General features: G+C 51.5%; 1 non-coding gene across 1 annotated transcript in view; it reads right to left on the bottom strand.

The window, feature by feature from the left end:
• Positions 1-570, bottom strand: part of LOC124582898 — a 1,910-nt gene extending 1,340 nt beyond the window's left edge. Inside the window, exon 1 of the ribosomal RNA XR_006973961.1 lies at positions 1-570. This exon is cut by the window's left edge and continues 1,340 nt beyond it. This is a non-coding gene — a ribosomal RNA (small subunit ribosomal RNA).
• Between the last annotated feature and the right edge of the window lie 4,430 nt (positions 571-5,000).

The following is a 5,000-nucleotide window of genomic DNA, read 5'->3' on the forward strand; positions in this document are numbered from 1 at the left end:
CCTCCAATAGATACTCGTTAAAGGATTTAAAGTGTACTCATTCCGATTACGGGGCCTCGGATGAGTCCCGTATCGTTATTTTTCGTCACTACCTCCCCGTGCCGGGAGTGGGTAATTTGCGCGCCTGCTGCCTTCCTTGGATGTGGTAGCCGTTTCTCAGGCTCCCTCTCCGGAATCGAACCCTGATTCCCCGTTACCCGTTACAACCATGGTAGGCGCAGAACCTACCATCGACAGTTGATAAGGCAGACATTTGAAAGATGCGTCGCCGGTACGAGGACCGTGCGATCAGCCCAAAGTTATTCAGAGTCACCAAGGCAAACGGACCGGACGAGCCGACCGATTGGTTTTGATCTAATAAAAGCGTCCCTTCCATCTCTGGTCGGGACTCTGTTTGCATGTATTAGCTCTAGAATTACCACAGTTATCCAAGTAACGTGGGTACGATCTAAGGAACCATAACTGATTTAATGAGCCATTCGCGGTTTCACCTTAATGCGGCTTGTACTGAGACATGCATGGCTTAATCTTTGAGACAAGCATATGACTACTGGCAGGATCAACCAGGGAGCTGCGTCAACTAGAGCTGAGCAGCCGGCCGCCCGGGAGTGTGTCCCGGGGGCCCGCGCGAACACGCAAGCGTCCGCTCAATTATTCTGCAAACAGGAGGAGGCTGAGCTCCCCTGCACAATACACCTCGAAACCCTCTCAGGTCCCGGCGGCGCGCAGCGCCGTCCTAAGTACTTGGTCGGGTTCGAGAGAGGCGCAATCGCCCGGAGTTTGGCGAGTAGACGCTTTAGGTGCGACCACCCGTGCTCCCAACTGAGCTTGCCGCTGCCGACAGAGGCCCGGGAGCGTGCTGTCGTGGCATTGCCGGCGGGAGACAACACGCGCCACCTACGGTGGCCGGCAGCTCCAACGCCAGCGCCACAGAAGGACAAAAGCCCCACTTGGGTGCCGAAGCGAACTCTCCCAGCACAGCGCACGCGCCAACACGTCCGCACAGCTGCGATACAAACCACCTGCGAGAACCGCAGAGGCGACCGAGCAGCAGACGGCGTCGCGGCGCCGAGCGCCGGGCGGCGGCGCATCCTCAGCGCACACAGTCCTCAATCGGACCAGCACACTGCAGATGTCCACCGCGCTTCGCACCGGGCCCGCGAGGACCTACTTTGGCCGCACGGCGCCGCGTGCAGGGTGCGCCGGCGCGCAGCTGCGCCGCCTGCCGCCTCCGTCGGCCGGCGCGCCTGCCACTGGCCGCCCCCACCAGCCGGCTGTAGCGCGTGCGCCCACGCACCGCGCGGCCAGCACGCCGGGAGGCCCCCCCTCACCGGCCGGGGACGGTCCCACCCAGCCACCGCCGCGTATCGCTTCACACCCACATGCCATTCACGTTCGTGGGCATGGTGGGTATCGCTGAAACAACCGGTTGGTAGCTCAACCGATCGTCGCCATCACTGATTCACCTCTAGCGAGAACAACCGCACCACAACCGTTTACCAGTTGTTCATTTGCGTAACGTCACCAGCAAACGTAGACGTCCATCGCCATTTGCAAATTCAACGATTGTTGCATGCCTGTGTCAGGTGTCACGACACACTATGTCTGCCCACATACACGCAACAACATGTGCACGCTTCGCGAACACGTGGAAGGTGGCCCCCGTACGTATGCGATGTCCATTGCGCGAACGACTGTCAACCGGCCTCTGTCGCATGTCGCAGATGTGGAACGCAGTGCACCATGCTATCACGGTGTGTGAGAAGAGACGACTACGTCTGACAACACGCGCCACTACATCAACAGACGGCTCATGCTGATCGCCATCCACGGCATACCATACTGCAATCCAGCTCTTATAGGGAGACGACACGTAGCTGAGTGCACAATATTTGGACCGTATGGTTCGCCGTTGTTGGCGCAGTCGTGGTACGGTCACACATGTACCACGATGTATCATTCAGTACATGAGGACCAATGTGCAGTACAGTGTGTGATTTGGACGTACAACATCAGCGGACAGTTGACACACGCCGTACCACAACGTAGGCTGTGCTTCGCCATGCAAATGCCAATGAACAACTGCGAAGGGCATTGAGCATGTACGTCCTGCTGCCATCCGCATTACAGTGTATAGCTGCAAGGTGTTTAACATGAAGCGATACTCTGGGGACCAGGCAGTGCGAGTAGCAAACTATATTGCGGGGGTTGCAGTTAGGCAACACCACACTAATTTAACGCGTCGTATGACAATTACAGAGCAGGTTAAGGCCCAACGTGTGTTGGGTTAAGGCCCAACGTGTGTTGGGTTAAGGCCCAACGTGTGTTGGGTTAAGGCCCAACGTGTGTTGGGTTAAGGCCCAACGTGTGTTGGGTTAAGGCCCAACGTGTGTTGGGTTAAGGCCCAACGTGTGTTGGGTTAAGGCCCAACGTGTGTTGGGTTAAGGCCCAACGTGTGTTGGGTTAAGGCCCAACGTGTGTTGGGTTAAGGCCCAACGTGTGTTGGGTTAAGGCCCAACGTGTGTTGGGTTAAGGCCCAACGTGTGTTGGGTTAAGGCCCAACGTGTGTTGGGTTAAGGCCCAACGTGTGTTGGGTTAAGGCCCAACGTGTGTTGGGTTAAGGCGCAACGTGTGTTGGGTTAAGGCGCAACGTGTGTTGGGTTAAGGCGCAACGTGGGTTACGTTAAGGCGCAACGTGGGTTACGTTAAGGCGCAACGTGGGTTACGTTAAGGCGCAACGTGGGTTACGTTAAGGCGCAACGTGGGTTACGTTAAGGCGCAACGTGGGTTACGTTAAGGCCCAATATAGGTTAGGTTAAGGCCCAATATAGGTTAGGTTAAGGCCCAATATAGGTTAGGTTAAGGCCCAATATAGGTTAGGTTAAGGCCCAATATAGGTTAGGTTAAGGTACAATATAGGTTAGGTTAAGGTACAATATAGGTTAGGTTAAGGTACAATATAGGTTAGGTTAAGGTACAATATGGGTTAGGTTAAGGTACAATATGGGTTAGGTTAAGGCGCAATATGGGTTAGGTTAAGGCGCAATATGGGTTAGGTTAAGGCGCAATATGGGTTAGGTTAAGGCGCAATATGGGTTAGGTTAAGGCGCAATATGGGTTAGGTTAAGGCGCAATATGGGTTAGGTTAAGGCGCAATATGGGTTAGGTTAAGGCGCAATATGGGTTAGGTTAAGGCGCAATATGGGTTAGGTTAAGGTACAATATAGGTTAGGTTAAGGTACAATATAGGTTAGGTTAAGGTACAATATAGGTTAGGTTAAGGTACAATATGGGTTAGGTTAAGGTACAATATAGGTTAGGTTAAGGCACAATATGGGTTAGGTTAAGGCGCAATATGGGTTAGGTTAAGGCGCAATATGGGTTAGGTTAAGGCGCAATATGGGTTAGGTTAAGGCGCAACGTGGGTTACGTTAAGGCGCAACGTGGGTTACGTTAAGGCGCAACGTGGGTTACGTTAAGGCGCAACGTGGGTTACGTTAAGGCGCAACGTGGGTTACGTTAAGGCGCAACGTGGGTTACGTTAAGGCCCAATATAGGTTAGGTTAAGGCCCAATATAGGTTAGGTTAAGGCCCAATATAGGTTAGGTTAAGGCCCAATATAGGTTAGGTTAAGGCCCAATATAGGTTAGGTTAAGGTACAATATAGGTTAGGTTAAGGTACAATATAGGTTAGGTTAAGGTACAATATGGGTTAGGTTAAGGCGCAATATGGGTTAGGTTAAGGCGCAATATGGGTTAGGTTAAGGCGCAATATGGGTTAGGTTAAGGCGCAACGTGGGTTACGTTAAGGCGCAACGTGGGTTACGTTAAGGCGCAACGTGGGTTACGTTAAGGCGCAACGTGGGTTACGTTAAGGCGCAACGTGGGTTACGTTAAGGCGCAACGTGGGTTACGTTAAGGCCCAATATAGGTTAGGTTAAGGCCCAATATAGGTTAGGTTAAGGCCCAATATAGGTTAGGTTAAGGTACAATATGGGTTAGGTTAAGGTACAATATAGGTTAGGTTAAGGCGCAACGTGGGTTACGTTAAGGCCCAATATAGGTTAGGTTAAGGCCCAATATAGGTTAGGTTAAGGCCCAATATAGGTTAGGTTAAGGCCCAATATAGGTTAGGTTAAGGCCCAATATAGGTTAGGTTAAGGTACAATATAGGTTAGGTTAAGGTACAATATAGGTTAGGTTAAGGTACAATATGGGTTAGGTTAAGGTACAATATGGGTTAGGTTAAGGTACAATATAGGTTAGGTTAAGGCACAATATGGGTTAGGTTAAGGCGCAATATGGGTTAGGTTAAGGCGCAATATGGGTTAGGTTAAGGCGCAATATGGGTTAGGTTAAGGCGCAATATGGGTTAGGTTAAGGCACAATACGGGTTAGGTTAAGGCACAATACGGGTTAGGTTAAGGCACAATACGGGTTAGGTTAAGGCACACATTGTTGTAAGGAAAGGTGTTTTCGGGGGGGGGGGGGGGCTGGTTTGTTGATTGTGATTATCGTAAGTAAATGACTGCGGCATCATCTGATTTGCCACGTCAGGGTGCACCTTTGGCTCATAACAGGCGGCGCTCTGATTCCATGCTTGTGGCAGACCTGTGTCTTTCATTCGTGCCATTGTTTGTGTGGTGTGACAGGAGGCAGTATTGTGATGTTGGGTGCACCCCTGTGTAGGACATGTGTGGGTGTTGGTGGCTTAGCTGAGCAATGGTGGTTGTCGGAAGGGTGGGATATTCTGTTTTCCGAGTGGACCTCCCGGTCTGGTTATGATAGTGTGGATTGTCTAATGTGGCAGAGAGGATGCACTGGGTGTTGTTCCATGCTGGTGCTTAGATATTGTCTGTGTGCCTGTTACAGGCAGAGAGTAGTGCGTGATAAGAGTGTCTGGCTGACGTGTGATTGTGAGCAGAGTCTTTCAGCATGTATACGGACAGTTGTATACATTATCTGTATTCTGATGGCTCTATCTATTACTAATCAGCGCC

This window comes from Schistocerca americana, unplaced genomic scaffold (genome assembly GCF_021461395.2).
Source record: "Schistocerca americana isolate TAMUIC-IGC-003095 unplaced genomic scaffold, iqSchAmer2.1 HiC_scaffold_422, whole genome shotgun sequence".
NCBI classification, from domain to species: domain Eukaryota; kingdom Metazoa; phylum Arthropoda; class Insecta; order Orthoptera; family Acrididae; genus Schistocerca; species Schistocerca americana.